This window comes from Sapajus apella, unplaced genomic scaffold (assembly GCF_009761245.1).
Source record: "Sapajus apella isolate SASKATOON/1434 unplaced genomic scaffold, GSC_monkey_1.0 scaffold105, whole genome shotgun sequence".
Lineage (NCBI taxonomy): Eukaryota > Metazoa > Chordata > Mammalia > Primates > Cebidae > Sapajus > Sapajus apella.
The window spans coordinates 5,979,624-6,003,888 of record NW_022437045.1 but is presented as its reverse complement, the minus strand read 5'-3'; the positions used below and the strand labels follow the sequence as shown (position 1 = coordinate 6,003,888).

Genomic DNA, 24,265 nt, shown 5'->3' with positions numbered 1-24,265 from the left:
CTTCAACTAACTTGAGCCAAAAATGAAATTTATGCCCGAACGAGGTGGCTTATGCCCATAATCCCTGCACTTTGGGAGGCTGAGGCGGGTGGATCACAAGGTCAAGAGATCGAGACCATTCTGGCCAACATGGTGCAACCCCATCTCTACTAAAAATACAAGAAAAAAAAATTAGCTGGGCATGGTGGCACGGGCCTGTAATCCCAGCTATGTGGGAGGCTGAGGCAGGAGAATTACTTGAACCAGGAGGCAGAGGTTGCAGTGAGCCAAATTCCCGCCACTGCATTCCAGCCTGGCGACAGAGGAAGACTCTGTCTAAAAAAAAAAAAAAAAAAAAAAAAAACGGGGGGTGGAATTTATTTCCTTCAAGATCCCAGGGAAGGATTGAGCAATAGAGCTATAGAAGGGCAGGAATCCAGCTGGCCCACAGAACAACTGGGGCCAGGCGTTTCAACATCTTCAGGAGTCTCTTCCATCTCCAGGATTTGCTGTTGGCCTCATTCCTATTCACCACGACGGGATTTGTCTACAGGAAGAGAACAGGCCTCCCCAACGCACACTTTCCAACTTCTGTCCCCAAAGAGGGAATCCCTATGTTCCCTGTTCTCAAACAAGGGTGCTCCTCAGCCGGCGTGCACTGCTGCACCCATATCGATTGTTTTTCAGGCAATGTCTGCCCTAATTGGTGGGTGCCTGGACCTCCCTGATTGTTGCAGATATTGATAATCACCCCTGGAATCAGGTTCAGACATCCCAGAGAAGGGGATCGTTGGTACTGCTATCCTCTAATCAGCCCTTGGCAGGTCCAGGCCATGTCAGAGCACAGCTGCTCCCACAGGAATCGTCAGGTTAAAGGTACAGAAAGAGTGATTCCCAGAAGGAGGGTTAGTACTGGGCAGATCAGAAAAAAGCCACACTGGCTGGGCATGGTGTCTCACAGATGTTGTCCCAGCACTTGGGAGGCTGAAGTGAGAGGATCGCCTGATGCCAGGAGCTTGAGACCAGCCTGGGCAAAAAAGTGAGACCTCCATCTCTGCAAAAAAAATTGTCTGGGCACAGTGGTACATACCTATAGTGCTAGCTACTTGGGAGGCTGAGATGGGAGGATTGTTTGAGCCTAGGAGGTCAAGGATATAGTGGGCCCTGATACTGCCACTGCACTCCAGCCTGGACCACAGAGTGGAACCCTCTCTGTCTTGAAAGAAAAAGGAAAGAAAAGGAATGGAGAGGGGAGGAGAGAAGAGGAGAGGAAAGGAAATGAGAGGAGAAAGGAAAGGAAAAGAAAGGAAAGGAAGACTACTGTAAGTGTACTTGTGGTTTTTATTTTCCAAAATTTTTAATTTCCAAAATTTAAAAATTACTATAACTTTTAAAAGGAAAAAATAATTTTAGGTACCAAAAGCCCCATCTTTCATAGTTTTACGTCCACTCTGTCTTCATCAGCATCTCTGTCCAATCTATGAATGAACATGATCACACTCTATTAGAAATTCTTGAAGAAACAGGACTATTGATAGCCAGCTTAGTGTTACGTTTGGCCCACCCTGGCTAAGCAGCAAAATAAGTCACTCATTTGATGTTAGAACAGGTTCCTGTTTGACATATCCAGTTTCGTCTAAAATTTTCAGCATTTGAGTTAAATTTTACTCAGAGTGATAGCCAAACTTAATCTCCCCAAGGCACTAACCAGAAAAAATCAGGGCCTGCCTTTGCTACCCAGACCCATCTAGACATCCTAATCTTTACCCTCAGCATATGTAGAGAATTCAAAATTAATTTGCATATAAATGCAGAAAATCCATTTCCAGGTTCTGTCTAAAGTCTTTTAATAAGATCTTCCAGATTCTTACTGTTGAATATCCTCTAGCAGTGGAAGATAACTTGACTGCTGAGATATCTATCATTTACAGAAGGGTTGAGAAAAACGATTAATTTCTGAGTGTGTTTAATTTCATATACTCTTGAGCTCGTAATTGAGTGGTTGATTTCCAGTTCTTCCAAGTGCAACCACACCATAGAGAAATGATATTAAAGATGGAGTTTTAGTGAGGGACTAAAATTTTTCAGGCCAGCTCTCAAGGCTCTCAATTTTCTATATACAATGAAAGAGCAATACATGCCCAGTGATTTGAATGCATGCTAGTGCCCCTGGGCATAGACACATCTGGATAACAAAATGCAATCTGCCTTAAGTGTCCAACAGCAAGCTAACAAAAATGAAAATGGCAAGCAGATGAACAGAGCAATCCCAGGGCAGCAGCCATGAGCCAGAGTAATCCATTGCCATGAGAGCAAACATCACAGAAACTTCCAGAAGGTGTTCAGGGCACATGTTCCACGAGAAACCCTGGGTTCCTTTGTGGTTTGCTTCTTTCCTTAGTGATTGCAGTGGGACTGTATTCCCAGGAGTATGAGCCTTTTCAAAAATGCACCAGAAAGGCTCTCTGCCAGGCCATAGTCCATAGCATGACAGAAAAAATACCCTATTGCATATTGCTGGTTTAGATGAAGACTAACCTAAGAAACAATCAAACTAAGATGCAAAAGTTAGAAGGTATGTCCAATCCAACCTGCTGGGGAAGTGGGGCCATAATGTAATAAAGAATTGTAGACTGGGATCATTTTATAAAAATTAATTTTAAAGGCCGAGTGTGGTGGCTCACACCTGTAATCCCAACACTTTGAGAGGCCGAGGCGGGTAGATGGCTTGAGGTCAGGAGTTTGACACCAGCCTGGCCAACATGGTGAAATCCCTGTCTCTACTGAAAACACAAAAATTAGCCGGGTGTGGTGGTGCATGCCTGTAATTCCAGCTACTCGGGAGACTGAGGCAAGAGTATTGCTTGAACCCAGGAGGTGGAAGTTGTAGTGAGCCGAGATCATGCCACTGCACTCCAGCCTGGGTGACAGAGTGAGACTCTGTCTCAAATTAAAAAAAAAAAAAAAAAAAAAACACCAATTAAAAATTTTGTGCATAGGCCAGGGCATGATGACTCATGCCTATAATCCCAGCACTTTTGAGGCCAAGGCAGGAGGATCACTTGAGGCCAGAAGTTTGAGAACAGCCTGAACAACATAGCAAGATCCTATGTCTCTACAAAAACATTTACAAAAATTAGCTGGTTTTGATGGGACACATCTTTAATCTTAGCTACTCGGGAGGCTGAGGCAGGATGATCGCTGGAGCCCAGGAGTTCGTGGTTGCAGTGAGCTATGATCGTGCTACTGCACTCCAGCCTTGGTGACAGAGCAAGACCTTGTTTGAAAAAAAAAAAAAAGTTATGCATAAACAACAAATTCTAGAGCTCATAAATTTCTTCAATACTTTTTTTTAAAAATATGACAATGGCATCTTTTCAATTCTCCATAGGGAAAAGTGTCATGATCTTTCATCAGATGAAAGGCACAGCCTGGATTTCAGTCAATAAGATAGAACAATGTACCCCTTCAGATTCACACCGTAAGTGTTTGGGAATTAAAGTCCCCCAGACTTTCTCTTTTTATGAAATCAAAAGGACCCTACTGGCATGGTGGTTAGCAATTCTGGCCTGGAAAAAAAAAAAAAAAAAAAAAGAATTCTAGCACAGCTGCAAGAAATCAGACAAAAAGAACAGCTGGGAAGACCTGGTCTATTTTTGCCTCACTTTTAGTTGGCAAGACAAAATTCCCTTCTGGAAGAATTCCCACCACTTTATTCCACCACAGTTATCATCTCCCTTTTTCTATTTCTTTTAATTCAGTTTTTCTTTCCTTAATACTGCTATCTTTTTCTTCACAGGGTATTTCCTTATTTTTTTTTTCATTCATTTAACAAATATCCATTGCATGCCTAATATAGGTGAGATTCTTTGCCAGGCACTGAAGGACGTATAAAGATAAGTTAAACATGAGCACTGACATCCAAAACCTTATTATCCTAATAGAGGATGTGACTGGTACGTAAGTAAGTCAAATCAAAAGTAAAAGGTGGCTGGGTGCTGTGGTTCACGCCTGTAATCCCAGAACTTTGGGAGGCTGAGGCGGGCGGATCACTTGAGGTCAGAAGTTCAAGACCAACCTGGCCAACATGGTGAAACTTCATCTCTACTAAAAATACAAAAATAGCCAGGTATGGTGGTGCATGCCTATAATCCCAGCTACTTGGGAAGCTGAGGCATGAGAATTGTTTGAACCCAGGAGGCGGAGGCTGCAGTGAGTTGAGATCATGCCACTGCACTCCAGCCTGGGTAACGGAGCAAGGCTATGTCTCAAAAAAAAAAAAAAAAAAAAAAAAAAAAAAGAAAGAAAAGAAAAGAAAGAAACAAACAAAAGTAAAAGGTAGGTGATAAGTGATAAAATAAATAAAAAGTGATATAGAAACTCAGGAGAGAGATTCATTCTAGTTTAAGGGCTTAGTGAAAACCCGTAGAGGAGGTGCCTGAATAAAGGGCCTTCTGGGCAGAAAAAAAAAAAAAAAGCATAAGCAAAGGCCAATCACCTCTCAAAAAACATAGAACGATTGAATTTGACTAGAGCATCAGTCCTCAACATGTGGTCCGGGACTATTAGGACCAGCATCATTTGATATCTTGTTACATATGTAAATCGTCAAACCCCACCCCAGATCTACTGAATCAAAGACTCTGTGGTGGGACCCAGCAATTTACAATGGAACAAACCCTCCAAGAGATTCTGGTGCACATTCAAGTCTGAGAGTCACTGAATCAAGGTATAGGATAACTGGGTGGGGGAGGGGGGTCTGCTTGAAAAGTAAGACTGGAATAAATAAAAGAAAATCAACTGTAAAAGGATGGTTGGGTGCTAGCTTTTATAAGCTAAAGTTAGAATGATACAGAGAAGATTAGCACAGCCACTGCAAAAGAATGAGATGCAGTTTTGTAAAGCATTCCAATGTTTTTTTAAACAAAAGGTGGAAAAGATAGACAAATGGGACTATATAAAACTTAAAAACCTTTGCGTGTCAAAGAACATAATCAATGAAGTAAAAAGGGAACCTACAGAATGGGTTGAAATGGTAACAAGTCATATCTGAAAAAGGGTTAATATGCAGAATGCATAAAGAACTCCTACAACTCAACCAAAAATTCCCCAATTTTTAAAAGGGCAAAGGACTTGAATAGACATCTATAAAGATGATATATAAGGCCGGGCATGGTGGCTCATGCCTGTAATCCCAGCACTTTGGGAGGCCAAGACAGGTAGATCACTTGAGATGCGGAGTTCGAAACCAGCCTGGCCAACATGGTGAAACCCCGCCTTACTAAAAATACAAAAATTAGCTAGGTGGTGCATGCCTGTAGTCCCAGCTACTTGAAAGGCTGAGGTAGGAGAATTGCTTAACCCAGGAGGTGGAGGTCCCAGTGAGCCAATATCACACCATTGCACTCCCGCCTGGGTAGCAGAGTGAGACTCTGTCTCAAAAAAAAAAAAAAAAAAAAAAAAAAGAGAGTGACACAAGTAACTAACAAGCATATGGAAAGATGCTCAATGTCACTATCACCAGGGAAATGCAAATCAAAACGTCAATGAGATATCACCTCACACTCATTAGGAGGCACCACTAAAAGCAAACTAAAAACCCAGTAAATAACGAGGCCAGGATGTAGAGAAATCAGCATCCTTGTACACCGTGGGTGGGATTATAAAATGTTGCAACCTCTATGGAAAACAGTAGGCAGTTTCTCAAAAAATCAAAAATAGCACTATTATGATTCAGCAATTCCACTTCTGGGTATACATCCAAAAGAATTAAAAGAAGAGTCTCAAAAAGATATTTGCATACCTATGTTCACAGCAGCGTTTACCCATGGTAGCCAAGAGGTGAAAGCAATCCAAGTCTACAAAAGGATGACTGGATAAACAAAATGTGGTCTGTGTATATGATGGAATACTAGGCAGCCTTAGAAAGAAAGAAAATCTCATTACGTGCTGAACTTTGAAAATATTACGCTAAGTGAAACAAATCAATCACAAAAAGATGAGTACTGTATGATTCCATAATATGAGGCAGTAGTCAAACTTACAGAAACAAAAAGTAGGATGTTACAGACCAAATGTTACATGTACAGAATATTACATACCAAAGGATGAGGAGGGGGGAGAGGGGAGTTATTAATGAATGGGTATTGAGTTTCAAATTGGCAAGATGAAAAAGATTGAAAGACCTGTTTCACAACAATGTGAATATACTTAACAATACTAAACTACACATTTAAAAGTGGCTAAGGTGGTACATTTTATGTTATGTGTTTTTTACCATGACTTTTTTTTTTTAAAAAAAAACAGGAAGGTGGGATAATTGAGGGCTTGAAATTCTAACGCCTTTTCCTTCCTTCAGTCACTTAAGAGTCTATTAATCCTTTCTTTTCTTACATTTGATCTTGAGCTCTTATTTGTTGGAAGTAATTTTTTTTTTGTTTTGTTTCACTATTATGTCAAAGTCTTTGTGATAGGTCTCTTCAGATTTTCTATATTTTCTTGGATCAGTTTAGACAGTTTGTGTCTCTCTAGAAATTTGTCTATTTAGTGTCAGCTGTCGGATTTCTTTGTATACAGTTGTTCAAAATATCCCCTCATATATTTTTTTTTATTTCTGTAGGGCCAGGAGTTGTGTGTTCTCTTTCATTCCTAATTTTAGTCATCGAGTCTTCTTTTTTCTTAGTTTAGCTAATTTTGTCAATTTTGTTGGCCTTTCCAAAGATCAGCGTTTTTGTTTTGTTAACTTTCTCTTGTTTTTCTCTTCTGAATTTCACTGATTTCCATGGAGTCTTTATTATACCCTTCCTTTTACTGGTTTTTGGTTTAGGTTTCCCCTCCTGTTCCAGTGTCTTGAGGTGAAAGTTTAGATTACTGAGTTTAGACTTTTCGTCTTTATTAATGTTGGCATTTACAGCTATAAATTTCCCGCTAAGCAGTGGGTTAGCTGCACCCCATAAGTTTTGGAATGCTGTGTTTATATTTTCACTCATCTCAAACTATCTTCTAATTTCTCTAACTACTGAGATTCAGCCATTTTTCTTGAATACATACTTCCTGAATCCCTGCCAATATTTGATTAATTTCCAGAGCCCTAAAAAAGTTGATTCCTCCCGTTTTTGCCAGTTTTCTCCTTACTTTCATAGAGAAGAAATTTTTCAGAGATATCATTTTTGCTGACATCATTTTTTCTCTTTTTTTTTTTCTGAGACAGAGTCTCGCTCTGTCACAAGCTGGAGTGCAGTGGCGTGATCTCAGCTCACTGCATCCTCCACCTTCCAGGCTCAAGTGATTCTCCTGCCTCAGCCTCCCACGTAGCTGGGATCATAGGCACCTGCCACCACACCCAGCTAATTTTTGTACTTTTAGTAGAGACAAAGTTTTATCACATTGGTCAGGCTGGTCTCAAACTCCTGACCTCAAGTGAGGAGGAGTTCACTTGGCCTCCCACCTTGTCCTCCCAAAGTGCAGGGATTACAGGTGTGAGCCAACGGGCCCAGCCAGGCATCAATTGTTCTTGCATTTCAAACCTGGGTGGGAGCTTTCCTCCCTCAGCTCAGTGGTGTCCTCACGGCCTGGGACGAGGCCTCTGGCCTCTTCCTCTGAACTTCACTGTCCTAGTCTGCTGGGACTGCCATAACAAATTACAGACTAGGTGGCTCATGAAACACATTTAGTTCTCACAGGTCTGGCAGCTGGGAGGTTGCCCTCACTGAGGAACTAAATAGGCAGGCATCCTGATCTTGGACTTCTTATATCATTAATTCAAGTGCAAAGGGATTTACTTCGAGGGAAACTAATGAAAGTTTTTCTTGGCTTTACGCTGGGAGGCAGTACCAGGAGACTTTATCTCATGAGGTCACTCTCAATTCCTCTCTCCTTTCTCTTACCTTTCACCCAGTCCCTAAGATAAGGCAGGTTTGGAGCCCACTGAGATAGTATAATCATTCCCTGGGCTTAGTCTGAAGCAATTCAAGACCATGGTTCCTGCCGATCTACAGCATGGTACCTGCTTTAGAGTTAGAGGCAACTTGGCCTAAACTTATCAGTGCCACCCACTGCATATGTCCCTGGCAAGTCCCTTAGCATCCTCGAGCCTCAGTTTACTTTTCTGTAAAATGGGGGTAATACTATTCACCTTAGGGAGTTCCTAAAAAGATTTAATGAAATAATGTGTGCATTTGAAGTACCCAAGAGACTGCCAAACTTCTAGATGGGGTTTGATACTAATTATGCCTCAGTATTATTTATTCAGTAAGGGGGGCTTACATGGCCGTGTCAATAATCTTTTCCTTTATTAAATAAATAGTTCTCTCTGAAAGTTATTTCTTATATTTAATCTCAATTCCAGATTGTATTCATTTTTTATTTCATTGATTATTTATTTCCAAGATGGAGTCTTGCTCTGACACCCAGGCTGGAGTGCAGTGGCATAATCTCGGCTCACTGCAATCTCTGCCTCCTGGGTTCAAGCTATTCACCTGCCTCAGCCTCCTGAGAAGCTGGGATTACAGGTGCACACCACCACGCCTGGCTAATTTTTTTGTATCTTTAGTAGAGATGGGGTTTCTTTGACCAGGCTGGTCTCGAACTCCTGACCTCAGGTGTTCCACCCATCTTGGCCTCCCAAACTGCTGGGATTACAGGTGTGAGCCACCACACCCCAGATTGAATTTAATGCCTTTCCTTCAGTCCTAGCCTGAAACATAGAAAAGAAAAAGGAGAAGAAATGGCTGCTACCCTTCCCAGCCTGCATGAAAGCTTATCCCTTGGGCACCTTATCATGAATCAAGGTGTCTTTGCTCAGCACACTCTGCCCTCTGTCTCTATTCCTCCTTTGATAATCCTTTGCCCACTTTGGTGATACTTTTTCTTCCATCTCTTCCTCTGTGTATTAACCGATGTATTTTGCAAGTCAGTGGACTATAAAGGTCAAAGTCTGTGTCTCTGAGGCTTGATTCAGCCCTCAGCCCCCAGTCTCTCAGACAATCCAAGTCAGGGTTAAAGTTGCACTCAGAGACAGTGAGGCTGCAAGAGAAACAAAGGCTGGATTCGATGGGCGACGCAGACAGCGGAGATGACAAAAACAATCTCTTTAGACTGATTTTTCCTGAGGTCAAAAGACCTGGGAGAGCGGGGGAGAGCAAGGAGTGTTCAAGAATAACTGTAAACATAAGCCTTGCACACACATAAAATGCTGGGCCTAATGGAAATTAATGTTCACAAAAGATTCCCTCAGACTTTTCAGCCTCTTTTTTAAGTGATCGCTGCATGCCCTAAATCCCATTCATTCATTCTTCCTTTATTTATTTTTCATTATCTCCCCTACCCGGTTTATTATGCACTTAATTGTCATATTCCCTTTTGTTACTGGTTTCTTTGCCCTTTTTCTGACTGGTCACTCTTGTCCTCATTACAGATCTTTTGAGGCCATTTATTTGATATAATGAAGAGAATGAAGTTTGGAATCTGATGGTTCAGCCACTGAGGGTTGCACAACCTTCAACAAGTGACCATAGGCCTGTTGCACAATGATCTCCGGGAGCTGTGAGAGCTCTGAGGGACAACCAGCCTTTAGTTAGCAAGGCCTGCCCTTGGAGTTGGTGCTACGGTTTGAGTTCTGTTCTCCCCAGATTTATATTCCTAAAATTCCTGACCCCTAATGTGATGGCATTTGGAGTTGGGCCTTGGTGAGGTGCTAATAATTAGGGTTGGCTGGGTACGGTGGCTCACGCCTGTAATCCCAGCACTTTGAGAGGCCAAGATGGGTGGATTACCTGAGGTCAGGAGTTCGAGACCAGTTTGACCAACATGGAGAAACCTCATCTCTACTAAAAATACAAAATGAGCTGGGCGTGATGGTGCATGCCTGTAATCCCAGCTACTCAGGAGGCTGATGCAGGAGAATCACTTGAACCGGGGAGGCAGAGGTTGCAGTGACCCGAGATTGTGCCATTGCACTGCAGCCTGGGCAACAAGAGCAAAACTCTGCCTCAAAAAAAAAAAAATTAGGGTTAAATGCGACATGAAGGTTCAGCACTCATGAAGGGTTTAGTACCCTTATAGGAAGAGACACAAGACAGCCTGTTCTCTCTCTCTCTCTCCCTTTCCTCCCCTCCACGTGAGGAAGCAAAAGGATGGAGCCATCTGCAAGCCAGAAGAGAACTACACCAGGAACCAAATAGGCCAACACCTTGGACTTGGAGTTCCCAGCCCCTAGAATTGTGAGAAATAAATGACTGCTGTTTAAGCCACGCAGCCTGTGGTATTTTTGTCATGGCAGCCCCAGCTGACTAGGAAAATGGATTTTCAGGCCTAAGCATGAGCTTAATCTTCCTTATGACCAATGGCTGGCATTTGTGAGGATGAGAACTTACACTCTATGTCTGTGGTGAGAACGGAGGTAGGCAGCACGGGGTGTGGTGGCTTACACCTATAATTCCAGCTATTCCAGAGGCTGAGTTGGGAGGATTGCTTGAGCCCAAGAGTTTGAGACCAGCCTGGGCAACATAGCAAGACCTTGTCTCAAAAGAAGAAAAATAGAAGTAGATAAATTTCACTGTCCCAGGCTCTACCCTCAAACCTCTAGATAATCTAGGGTCTTACTCTGACTTCATTCACATCAGAATCATCTGGGGCGGCTGGAGGGCAGTGGTGTGATTTCGGCTCACTGCAACCTCTGCCTCCCCGGTTCAAGCAATTCTCCTGCCTCAGCCTTCCAAGTAGCTGGGATTACAGGTGCGCCACGACACCCAGCTAATATTTTATATTTTTTGAGTGAAGATGGGGTTTCACCATGTTGGGCAGGTTGGTCTCAAACTCCTGACCTCAGGTGATCTGCCCACCTCAGCCTCCCAAAGTGCTGGGATTACAGATGTGAGACACTGCACCCAGCCTGTTTTTTTTTGTTTGTTTGTTTTGTTTTTTTTGGCTTTTATCATTGTACCTCACATCCAGAGAGTCTATGATTTCAGCCTGTGGTCTTCCCATGAAGGGAATAGGGGTGAGAAGGGGGCCCTAAAATTGATTGGCAGCATGCACTCTGCCAGGCACTCTCTGTGTCAGGCACTCTGCACGAACATCATTCTGTCCATCCTCACAGTAATCCCATCAGGTAAATATTAACAGCTCCATTTTAGAAAGGAAGTACCAGGTTTTAGCAGCTGGCCCAAGCTTCCACAGTCATAACATGGAGCTAGGGTTAGAACAATAACAAAACGAATTAGCATACTCTTGGAGGAAAAGAAAATAGCAACAGCTAATGTTTCTCTTCTGAATGTAATGCCTTGCATCTTTTAACTCACGGAATCCTTTTAACAATCTTTGGTAGACTGGCTTTTTTATTTTTTTTGGAGATGGAGGCTTGCTCTGTTGCCCAGGCTGGAGTGCAGTGGCCCAATCTCAGCTCACTGCAACCTCCACCTCCCAGGTTCAAGCGATTCTCCTTCCTCAGCCTCCCAAGTAGCAGGGACCATAGGCATGTGCCCCCATGCCTGGCTAATTTTTTTTGTATTTTTAGTAGAGATGGGTTTTTGCCGTATTGGTCAGGCTGGTCTCGAACTCCTGACTTCAGGTGATCTGCCCGCCTCAGCCTCCCAAAGTGCTGGGACTATAGTTGTGAGCCACCATGCCTGGCCTAGATTGTCTTTTATATCCTCACTTCACACATGAGAAAACAGAAATGAAAACTTAAGAGACATTAAGCAATCCATCCAAGGTCACACAGCAGTAGAGTCGGGTCTGTGTGACAGTAAAGGCTGTGATCTTGGCCACAATATGATACCCCCTACAAAGTCTACAACCATTGTACATAGGTGCCACCGCTGAGACTCAGGTGCTTTTGTCACTTGCAATTTCTCTCTTTCCCTTTCAACTAATCTGTTTGTTTGTTTTTTGTGATTTTTTTCTTGAGACGAAGTCTTATTCTGTCATCCAGACTGGAGTACAGTGGTGTGATCTTGGCTCACTGTAACCTCCGCTTCTGGGTTCAAGCCATTCTACTGCCTCAGCCTCCCAAGTAGCTGGGACTATACATGTGTGCCACCACGCCCTGCTCATTTTTGTATTTTTTGTAGATATGGGGTTTCACCATGTTGGCCAGGCTGGTCTCAAATTCCTGATCTCAAGTGATCTGCCCACCTGGGCCTCCCAAAGTGCTGGGATTTACAGGCATGGGCCACCGAGCCCAGCCCTTTCAACTAATTTTATGAGACACAAATTCCAGCCTGACAAGGAAGATCCAGGCAAGCCTCACCAATGCACATTGCATGTCTCTAACAATACAAATCAGCCACTGTCACTGATGGGGAGGGAATCTCTTCCATAAATTACAGCATGAACAAAGTTGTTGAATCATAGTTAATTTATCTAAGTATAAACATTTCTGTCGGTTTCTGAACATTTTGACTTAGAAATTACACAGATTTAAAGGGAGCATTTATAGTCACTGCAATTACACAGTAAATGTCAGATGCAGGTCCTAGTTATTAACTACATTTGAAAGAAAGCTTTATCCAGTTTGAAGTCAAGAGGCTTAAAAAAAATGCATAGCTAAAATAATCAGTAAAAAGAGGAGTTGGGATTTTTGAACAGGAGGAAAGCCAGTTTCAACCTCTTTTCACCCTCTGCCTGTCCTCCCATTAATCGTGATAATGCTTTGCCAAGTCACCGCAAGCTTTTGCTTGAATTAACTAGCCATATTTTATTATGTCCAGAACACACACTAACAGAGATTGCAGAGCAAACGGTAAAAATCAAGAGATAAAGGGAGGAAGGACAGCTCTTTATGATAGGTGGAAGAGTCTCTTCCCTTCTACTGTGGATTAGGTTTGGAGAAACTGTGACTAAGAATAGCTACACGGCCGGGATTGGTCATACGAGCCCGCAGGCACTGGCAGCTGAGGAGGCTGCCATCTGTTTAAATTGCTTTCCGGTGGCTAACACTTAACTGAAATCAAGACAGAGTTCAGGTTTATTTTCTGCTCTTTCCCTGCACCCCGCTCTTGCTCTCGATGAGCTTTCCCCCTGCCATGGTGCCCACTGCACCCTCCATTTCCCAAGGAGCCCAGCTAGCCCCGACAATCTGATTAAGTGTTCTCTGTAGACGCAAGTCCTTGCTTCTGCTGGGCGCCACTCTGTGTCAGCAGCAAATCAGCTTGCAGACCTGGGTAGTGTTTCTGGAGGATCAGGTGGGAAGGCCTGGACTCTGCACAGTTGGGAGCTGTTAGTGAGATAATGGTACCACTTGTTTTCAGGTGCAGCTTTAAAGCAACAGTCCTTTGGTTTCTCCCCTTGGAAATCAGCTACAGATATGAGCCATGTAAGAAGGTTAAGTATTGTAGGCCGGACATGGTGGCTCACACCTGTAATTCTGGCACTTTGAGAGGCTGAGGCAGGTGGATCACTTAAAGTCAGGAGTTCAAAACCAGTCTGGCCAACATAATGAAACCCCGTCTTTACTAAAAATACAAAAATTGGCTGAGCATGGTGGTGCATACCTGTAGTCCCAGCTACTTAGGAGGCTGAGGCAGGGGAATCCTTTGAGCCAGGGAGGTGAAGGTTGCAGTGAGCTGAGATCATGCCACTGCACTCCAGCCTGAGAGACAGAGGGAGACTCTGTTTTTTGTTTGTTTTTGTTTTGTTTTGTTTAAAAAATAAATGTATTGGATGTCCTGACCAGAGCAGTCAGACAAGAGAAAGAAAGAAAAGGAATCTAAATTATAAAAGAGAAAGTCAAATTGCCCCTCTTTACTGTTGATATGATCTTACATCTAGAAAAACCCCGACTCTACCAAAAAACTCTTTAATAAATAAATTCAGTACCATTGTAGGATACAAAATTGATGTATAAAAATCAGTAGCATTTCTATATACCAGTAATGAACTATCTGAGAAAGAAATCAAGAAGGCAATCCTATTTATAGTAGCTATAAAAAAAGAATAAAATAGGAATATACACTCAACAAAGGAGGTGAAAGATCTCTACAAAGAAAACTGCAAAACACTGATGAGAGAAACTGAAGAGGACACATACAATTGGACTGACATCCTATGCTCATAAGCTGGAAGAAATAATATCATTAAAATGATCATATTGGCCAGGTACGGTGGCTCACACCTGTAATCCCAGCACTTTGGGAGGCTAAGGCAGGTGGATCACTTCAAGTCAGGAGTTCAAGACCAGCCTAGACAACACGGTGAAACCCCATCTACTAAAAATACAAAATTTAGCTAGGTGTGGTGGCAGGTGTCTATAATCGCAGCTACTTGGGAGGCTGAGGCGAAGAATTGCTTGAATCTGGGAGTCAGAGTCTGCAGTGAGCCAAGATAGCCCCACAGCACTCCAGCCTGGGAAACAGAGCAAGACTGTCTAAAAAAAAGAAAGGTCATATTGCTCTAAAGATTCAATGCAATCCCTATCAAAATGCCAACATTATTTTTCACAGAATAAAAAAAAATTAAATAATATTCTTATGGAACCAAAAAAGAGCCTGAATAGCCAAAGCAATCCTGAGCAAAAAGAACAAAGCTGACTTCAAAATATATTACAAGTCTAAACAAAACAGCATGGTATTAATATAAAAGAAAACACATAGACCGATGGAACAGAATACAGAAATAAATACATGTAGTTATAGTCAACTGATTTTCAATAAAGGTGCCAAGAAGACACACTGGGGAAAAGACACTCTCTTCAATAAATGGTGCTGGGGAATAAAAGTGGATCCTATCTCTCACCATATACAAAAATCAACTCAAGATGGATTGAAGACTTAAATATAAGACCCAGAACTAATAGAAGAAAACATAGGGAAAAAAACTTCAGGACATTAGTCTAGGCAGATTTTATGGCTAAGACCTCAAAAGCACAGAAAACTAAAACAAAAATAGACAAACAGAACTATATTAAATGAAAAAGTTTCTGCACAGCAAAGGAAACAATAGTGTGAAGAGACAACCTGTTGAATGGGAGAAATTATTTGCAAACATTCATCCTACAAGGGACTAATATCCAGAATACAAAAGGAACTCAAATGAGTCAACCATAAAATTTTTTAAAGTTCCATCAAAAAGTGGGCAAATGGCCAGGCATGTGGGCTCATGCCTATAATCCTAGCACTTTAGGAGGCTGAGGTGAGTGGATTGCTTGAGTCTAGAAGTTAAAGGCCAGGCTGGGCAACATGGTGAAACCCTGTGTCTATTAAAAATACAAAGTATTAGCTGGGCATGGTGGCACATGCCTGTAGTCCCAGCTACTCATAGGGCTGAAGTGGGAGGATCACTTGAGCCCAGGAGATCAAGACTGTAGTAAGCCCTGATTGTGCCACTGCACTCCAGCCTGGACAACAGAGTAAGACCTTGTCTCAAAAAAAAAAAAAAAAAAAAAAAAGTGGGTAAATGACAAGATATTTCTCAAAAGAGGACATACAAATGGCCAACAGGTACATGAAGAAATGCTCAATATCACTAATCATCAGAGAAATGTAAATCAAAGCCACAGTGAGATACCACATTACCCCAGTTAGAATGAGACCACTTTTGCAAAGATTATGACAGTGAGAGAAACTAGCATGACTGACTCCACCTTGCTCCTAGCCTCGCAGGCTGGCTGTCCTTGCTCATTCCTGGTCATAGGCCAAGCTAACCATAGAAGGAATTTAGTTTACATTTAACTTTGAAGCAAAGATGATAATAGTCCCTTTTTAAAACTAACACCCTCTTTGCTCAGGGGCCAAAAATCACCTTTGTAAAACTATTGAAAGGCCGTGAGATTAGGATTACAGGAGGGGCCTGAATTATGCTAAAATGTAGTTGAGAAGTCATATGCCAGAGGTCACAAAATTTATGAACTTCCCAAATTGCTTCTATAGATAACATAATTATTGTAGAACCTAAGATTGGTCTTTTAAGATGTTTTTCAGACTTTTGCATTCTGACAACCAATTGACCCAACCTGGACCCATGACTCATGACTTAGCCACCGAGAAGCAGACTCAGTATGGGACAATTTTCCACAGCCCTCTTACTTCATCCTCAACCAATCAGCAGCACCCATTCCCTAGGTCTTCACCCACCAAATTATTCATTAAAACTCTAGCCTCTAGCCTCTAGCCAGTTGTGGTGGTGCACGCCTGTAATCCCAGCTACTTGGGAGGCTGAGGCAAGAAAGTCACTTGAACCCCGGAGGCAGAGGTTTCAGTGAGCCGAGATCGCGCCATTGCACTCCAGCCTGGGAGACAAGAGTGAAATTCAGTCTCCAAAAAAAAAAAATTAAAACTCTAGCCTCTGAGTTTTCAGGGAGACTGGTGTGAGTAATAACTCTAGTTCCTTTGTGTGGCTGGCCTTGCGTTAATTAAACTTTTACTTTACTGCAACACCACAGTCTCAGCAAATTGGTTTTGTCTATGCAGCAGGCAGGAAGAACCCATCAGGTGATCACATTATTAAGACCAAAAATAACAAATGCTGGCAAGGATGCTGAAAAAAAGAAACTCTGTATGCAGTTAGTGGGAATGTAAAGTTGTACAACCATGACGGAAAACAGTATACAGATTTCTCCAAAAACTAAAAACAGAACCACCACTCAATCCAGCAATCCCATTACTGAATATTTTACCCAAAGGAAAAGAAATTGGTGTACCAAAGAGATACCCGTACTTGCGTGTTTACTGCAGCACTATTCGCAATAGCCAAGAGATGAAATCAACCTAAGTATCCACCAGTGGATGAACAAATAAAGAAAATGTGGTGCATATACACAATGAAATACTATTGGTTCACGAAAAAGAATGAAATCATATCATTTGTGGCCGGGCTCGGTGGCTCACATCTAGAGTTCCAGCACTTTGGGAGGCTGAGGAAGGCAGATCACTTGAGGTCAGGAGTTCGAGACTAGCCTGGGCAACATTGTGAAACTCCCATGTCTACTAAAACTACAAAAATTAGCCAGGCGTGGTGGTGATCACCTGTAGTCCCAGCTGCTGAGTAGCTGGGAGAATCACTTGAACCTGGGAGGTGGAGGCTGCAGCGAGCAGCGATCACACCGATCACACCACTGCACTCCAGCCTGGGTGACAGAGTGAGACTTTGTCTCCAAAAAAAAAAAAAAAAAAAATAGACATCGTATCATTTGCAGTAACATGGATGGAACTGGATGTCATTAAGTAATATAAGCCAGGCAGCTAAGGCATAGAAAGACAGAAATTGCATGTTCTCACTCATATGTTGGAGCTAAAAAACTTGATCTCGTGGAGGAAGAGAGTAGAACGGTAGATACCAGGTGCTGGGAAGGGTATTCGCGTGGGAGAGGGTAGATGAAGAAAGACTGGTTAATGGGTACATACAGTTAGATAAAGGAAATAAGTTATAATGGTCAACAGCAGACAATGGTAACTATGGTTAACAACAATATATTGTATATTTCAAAGTACCTAGAAGACAGGACTGAAAGTGTTACCAACACACAGAAATAATAAATACTCTTCAGGGTCTACTTCCCAAAAAAGAAAAAATAAATACTCATCATGGGGTGATGGACACCCCAAATACCCTGACTTGATCATTACACATTCTATGTGTGTAACAAATACTCACATGTACCTCGTAAATATGTAAAATACTATAAAAGACAAAAATAATATACATATTGACTTCAAGATCCTATTTTGGGGCAGGGCAAGGTGGTTCACGCCTGTAATCCCAACACTTTGGAGGCCAAGACAGGAGGATTGTTTGAGCCCAGGAGTTTGAGACCAGACTGGGCAACTTCATCTCTCCAAAGAATTTAAAAATTAGCCAGGTGTGGTGGTGCCCACCTGTGGTCCCAGCTACTCAGGAGGCTGAGGTGAGAGGATCACTTGAGCCTGGGAGGTCAAGTCTGCAGTGAGCTATGATGGTACCACCGAATTCCAGCCTGGGCTTAACAGAGGGAGACCCTGTATGAAAAAAAAAAAAAAAATCCTATTTTGGGTCTTTCTTGCTGTTATTAACTTAAAAACCCAAAGTATAGCTTATTGACATTTCCCGTTTTACCTAAGCTCCTAAGGAGAGCCTCAGGTTGGAGCATATGCAAGTGAAGAATCTAGAACAAAACGCTTTTCTGTAACTTACCCAAGGAGAGGCTGTATTAACATTAGCGCTGGGTATTTCAGTTTAACCTGTCCATGGCAAACATTTCTTATGGTTTCTGCTGTTCCATTGGGTATCCTTCCTTCTTGTCTTTTGAGGTTAGATATGTTCCTCCTGAAGAAATTATTTGCCATTTCTTTCGGCTTTTAACGTTCTCTCTTTTTATTTTTGAGACAGGGTCTTGCTCTGTCACCCAGGCTGGAGTACACTGGCACAATCTCAACTCACGGGAACCTCCACCTCCTGTGTTCAAGTGATTCTCCTGCCTCAGCCTCCCGAGTAGCCGAGATTACAGGTGCACGACACCACATGCAGCTAATTTTTGGATTTTTAGCAGAGATGGGGTTTCACCATGTTTGCCCAGCTGGTCTGGAACTCCTGGCCTCAGGTGATCCACCTGCTTCAGCCTCCGGAAGTGCTGGGATTACAGGCATGGGCCACTGCCTGGCCTTTTACATTCTTTCTTGATGATCAGTTGAGTGGACTTGAACGTCAGATTACCTAATTTGACTTTAAGATATCAGATTGCTAAACCAGTTCTTCCAAAAGCAGAGAGTGCAGGCTGCCACCCTGGGTAGCCAGCCCTGGGACGGTGGGGAGCAGCACAGCTCCCCCTCGCCCACCCCAGCAGGTCTTCCAGGGTGGCTGGGGGCTGGCCTCACCACCAGGAAAGGGGTAAGTCTGCAGAGCTGTATCCTGGTCAAGACTCAGTTGGCTACAAAAGAGCTTCCCAACCAGCTCCCAGAACCCAAGAACGCGAGGCTCAGGTGCCTCCCAGGAGGAAAGAAACCCGGGCACTGGACTGGTTTACGAACAAAGGCAGCTGCCCCCTGGGTTTCTCTCTCCCTCCTTCTGAGAAGTCATCTCTGTTTCTCTCTACTGTGTCTGCTTCACTCTTCTTTCTCTGCAAACTGGATGCTTTCACTGCTGAAAGTATGCTAGAAAAAAAGGTAAAATTCCAGGCACAGATGATATCCTTCTAGGCAAGGACTTGCCGTTCCTGAATTCAGCTGTGTTCTCTGAAGCAAAAGAGTGTAGAGAGAGGAAGAGCTTTGTCAGCAGAACAAATGGCTTCTGCGGAGGTATGGAGGTGGGAGAGGCATGGGCAGGTTCAAGGGCTTCCACATTGGAATGAAGAAGGGAGAAGAAGACAGGTGCAGATCCTGGAGGCCAGGAGTTGGGATTTTACTCTGAATGTTAATGGGAGCGGGCGGAGGTATCTACTGAAGCATTCTGAGTGAGAAATTGACATGACCTGATTTGCATTGTAGGAGGATGATGGGAGAAATTCAGCAGCTTCTCAGGATTAGAGGCAACCAAGAGGTCCCCAGGGTTCTGAGCAGATACAAATGTCAGGAGCAAGCAGGCGCAGAAATAGTCACACATGCTGTGGTGTGCGCGAGTCTGGTGAAATCCTTGCTCTCTGGCCTTTTGAAGCAGAGATGGCTCACACAAAACACCCAACCCATGGCAAATATGACACTGTTCTGAGGACAGGATATCAGCAAGCCTTCTCTAACAAAAATCCTTCATTAAATGTGATGGGGTGGGGGGTGGGAATGGAGGGGACACACTACCGGATTTCTATACTAAGGAATTACTCTGAAGGTGTTGGGCTACTGAGTTAAACTGTGGACACATTTGTACAAGAGGGTAAGTGCTTGTGTAGCTTTCTAGCAGGCACTGTCTTTAATCACTTCATTTGCCAATTGAAAATGATCTTTGCACTCCAGCTTGGGAGACAGAATGAGACCCCATCTCTTAAAAAATGGGGTCAGCTGTGGCAGTTCATGCCAGTAATCCTAGCAATTTGGATTTCTTCAATTAATCAAATCATTTCTTCTATCAATCAATCAATTAAATAAAAAGAAAATGATCTCTGGGAGCTGAACCCAACCTCTCTCCCCCACTGCAAGCCCCATGGCAGTGATCTCTATACAAAAATATGACATATATAGATATATAAAAGAAAATGATCTTTAACATCTTTCTGCTGATCAGTGAATCCTCTAGTACAGATTTTTTAAATAAACATTTGGAATTTTATTTTAAAAAAATCACAACCACCATGAACAGTGTTACAGTTAGAGGCCTTCTTGGTTCACCATAATGACACTGAGCATGCTCCCAGGGGGTTCCCATCGTTAAGTCTTAACCATATTTAAAAGACGGGAAAAAAGCTCTGCACACTACCATTTAACTTGTTTTAACGTTTCTTCACCAATGGTGAAAAATACAAAGAATAATCATAATGTTGTGGCCAACATTATAAAGATGGAATTACAAATTTAAAACATTTCCTGGTTTAAAAAATAAATCTGGCAGTCAATGCAGCTCTCTGGGGTCTCTGCACCTAGTAGGGCCAATGTCTGTGCTCCTGACGGTGCTCGCCTTTTTCCATTTTTCCAGGTCCTTCACGTCCTCCTCTTCCTTCTCCCATCTGTTCCATCAAAGGTCCAGGGACCCCCTAGGGCCACCTCATCTTCCTCCACCAAAGCCACCTCGGTCCATGCCCTGGCCACCATGGAAGCCACCTCTGTCTCCACCATGGCCACCTCTGAACATTCCACTGGGACCACTATCATCCATGAGGCCACCCCTTCTTCCCCGCATGCTACCAGCGTGGCGGGAGGAAGCCTTCAGGCTTTGGGGCCTTACACTGGTTGCACTGTTTTCCAGGCAAACTTCCCTCCCAGCGTCCTCTGGGAGGGAAGCCTCCTCTGTCTCCTCCATGGTCCCCCAGGACCTCCTGGGCCTCCTGGAGCTCTGTGGAGTGGTGGTGGCATCCCTGTGCCCTCACTGGCTGGCATACCACCCCGCATGCTGTTCACTGGAGGCTTCTTCCGAGCAAGAGAGACTTTAAGTTTGCTCCCTTGAAAATCTTTCCCATCAAACCACTCCATGGCAGACTTGGCAGTAGGTGGGTCTTCATAGGACACTGTGGCATCGCCTCTGGAAACTTCCTATTTCCTTGTCCACGTAGATGTGGATCATGGGTTGCCCAGTTCTCTTGTTCATTTTAACAACCCCACACTGCTTAAAGAAGTCTGCCAGATCATCTAGAGTCACACTGTCATTTAATCCTTGTACATAAATTGCACTGTTATCAGAGTCTTCATCTGGATCTACAGGTGGGCCTAGATCAAGATCTGGTCCTTCGTCCACGGATCCACCAGGCTTATTGAAGCCACCTGGCTCTCCAGCACCCATTCCACCACGCCCTCCTCCCCACCCACCTCTGCTCATGCCTCCACGATCAAATGCCCCTCTTCCCCTGCCCCGGTTATCAGGGCCACTCATGCTCCAGTTCTCTCCCGGAACAGAAAATCCTCCAGACTCCTGCCCATAAACACCCATGCTACTGGGGTGGTCCATCGGAATGAACTCTGCTGCTGCTCTGTTGGCTATATTGACTTGGAGCCTGGTTGTAGGATTCAGTTTGGGGTGGGTAACTAGTGGGAGGCTGCTGCCCATAGCTGCTTTGTTGACCATAGCTTCTCTGCTGTCCATACCTGCTCAGTTGCCCATAGGTCTTCTGCTGAGAGTAACTGCTCTGATCATAACTAGTCGGCTGTGTAGAGAAATAGCTGGTAGGAGGGTAGGATGGAGATGCGGTGACTGGCTGCGTGGGGTAGCTCCCAGGTACCTGGGCATAAGTGTAGTTACTTTGTCCATATCCTAGGCTGGGCTGGTTGTAACCTCCTGTGCTAGACAGAGACTGACTAGTCTCAGTGGGCTTCTTACCATCCTGCGGTCTTGTAGGTGTAGTGGCTGCTGGCCGCTGCCCATAGGCTGGATAAGCAGGCTGATTGCCATATGCAGACTGAGCTGCGTAGGAGGCCTGGGTGTGGTGACTGTAGCAGTGGTGTTATCAAAAGCACTAGTGCCACACCCCTGGACAGGCTGGCTGTGCCTGGGAGTGGCTGGAGTAGCATAACCAGTGGGAGGCTGTCCATAAGAAGTTGCATAGGCGGTCTGCCCATAGGTTGCAGCGGTCTGAGCCTGGGAATAGCTGACATCAGTGGGCTGTCCATAGGTTCCATAGCTTTGTTGCTCATATACCTGGGTGGTCTGTGCGTATCCTTGAGTGGGCTGGGAGGTGTAAGCACTATAGCCCTGCTGTGATGCATCCTGGCTATAGGTACTGTAATCCATGGACGCCATTTTCTCTCCTTCCTCCTCGTTCTCTCAATGTCCATCTCCCTCTCACTTTCCCTCTCAATTTTTTTTTTTTGAGATGGAGTCTTCCTCTGTCTCCCAGGCTGGAGTGCAGTGGTGCAATCTGAGCTCACCATAACCTCTGCCTCCCAAGTAGCTGGGACTATACGTGCATGCAACCATGCCTGGCTAATTTTTGTATTTTTAGTAGAGACGAGATTTCACCATATTGGTCAGGCTAGCCTCGAACTCCTGACCTCAAGTGATCCACCTGCCTCAGCCTCCCAAAGTGCTGGCATTAGAGGCGTGAGCCACCGCGCCCAGCCCCTCTAGTACAGAAATTAAATGAGGTATCTGAAGTATCTTCTGTGGGTGGAGTTTTGATTAGGGACTGGGGTTTTTTTGGTTGTTGTTTTTTTCCAAATTTTTTTTTTTTTTTTTTGAGACAGAATCTCTGTCACCCAAGGCTGGAGTACAATAGTGCAATCTCAGCTCACTGCAGCCTCTGCCTCCGGAGTTCAAGCAATTCTCGTGCCTCAGCCTCATGAGTAGCTGGGACTACAGGTGCACGCCACCACAACTGGCTAATTTTTACATTTTGCATTTTTAGTAGAAATAAAGTTTTGTCATGTTGCTCAGGCTTGTCCTGAACTCCTGACCTCAAGTGATCTGCTTGCCTCAGCCTCCCAAAGCGCTGGGATTAGAGGTGTGAGCCACGGCACCTGCCCTGCACTCTTTTTTTTATTATTATTGTGGTAAATATACAAATGAAATTCACCATGTTAATCATTTTTAAGTGTACAATTCAGCTGTATTAAGTACATGAACATTATTGTGTAATCATCATCACTACCATCCATCTTCAGAACTTTTTCATTTTTCCAAACTAAACCTCTGTACCTATAAAACACAAACACCTCCTCCCAAACCCTGGTAAACACCAGTCTACTTCCTGTGTCTATGAATTTGACTATTCTATGTACCTCATATAAGTAGAATCATGTAATATTTGTACTCTTGTGTCTGGCTTATTTCACTTAGCATGCTTTCAAGCTTCATCTAGGTTGTAACCTGTATTAGAATTGTATTCTTTTTAAAGGCTGAAAAATATTATGATCAGAGTTTTTGAAATGTTAACCAACAGCTCCTGGAATGTAGATTGAAGTCAACTTGCACAAACATACACATGTCACACTGGACATCTGTGCTGGAATGTAAATTAGGACAATATAATAAAGGGGAGATTGTAAGGGGCTAATGATTACTGTCTGCAGCGATGACAATGGAGGGAGGGGACAAGTACCAAAAGCTCTCAAGAGCAGGATTAATCAGGTTTCATTACTGGATAAGGGAGATGTGGAATTTGGCATGACTTGAAGTTTTCTGGCTTGATGAACTAGCATGATATGAATTGCCGGAGAAAAATTAGGGGCCAGGCACGATGGCTCATGCATGTAACCCCAGCACTTTGGGAGGCCAAGGCAGACGAATCACGAGGTCAGTTAGAGACCAGCCTGGCCAACATGATGAAACCCATCTCTACTAAAAATACAAAAAATTAGCTAGGTGTGGTGGCAGGGGCCTGTAATCTCAGCTACTCAGGAGGCTGAGGCAGGAGAATCACTTGAACCATGGAGGCAGAGAGCCGAGATCGTACCACTGCACTCCAGCCCGGGTGGCAGTGTGAGACTCAATCTAAAAAAAAAAAAAAAGAGAGAGAGAGAGAGGGAGAAATTAGGTTTATAAGAAAAGGAGGCGAATGCATTTTGATGTTCTCTTGATGTGTGCTGAGGCAATTGGATAGTCTGTTCTGGATCACAGAAGAGAGACTGGGCTAAGGTACACTTTTGGGCATTCTTAGCACATAAGTGGCTAGAAGGGTCCAGATTTTGCCTCTGTGGCAAATAAAGACGATTTTGAACTGAAGGCATTTGAGAATAGATTTTTTTCCAAACTCATTTACCTGCCTAAAAGCAGAGGCTCTAAATTCCCTCCCTTAGAACAG

The 24,265-nt window shown here is 43.6% G+C and overlaps 1 non-coding gene and 1 pseudogene across 2 annotated transcripts; one reads left to right on the top strand and one right to left on the bottom strand.

The window, feature by feature from the left end:
* The first annotated feature begins 4,795 nt into the window (after positions 1-4,795).
* On the top strand, positions 4,796-4,897 carry LOC116536948. The gene has a single exon (XR_004262896.1). It is a non-coding gene; the product is annotated as a U6 spliceosomal RNA (small nuclear RNA).
* Positions 4,898-20,716: 15,819 nt separating this feature from the next.
* On the bottom strand, positions 20,717-22,316 carry LOC116536916 (annotated as a pseudogene). Its single transcript, XR_004262870.1, has one exon. The product of XR_004262870.1 is annotated as an RNA-binding protein EWS pseudogene (transcript).
* Positions 22,317-24,265: the final 1,949 nt, after the last annotated feature.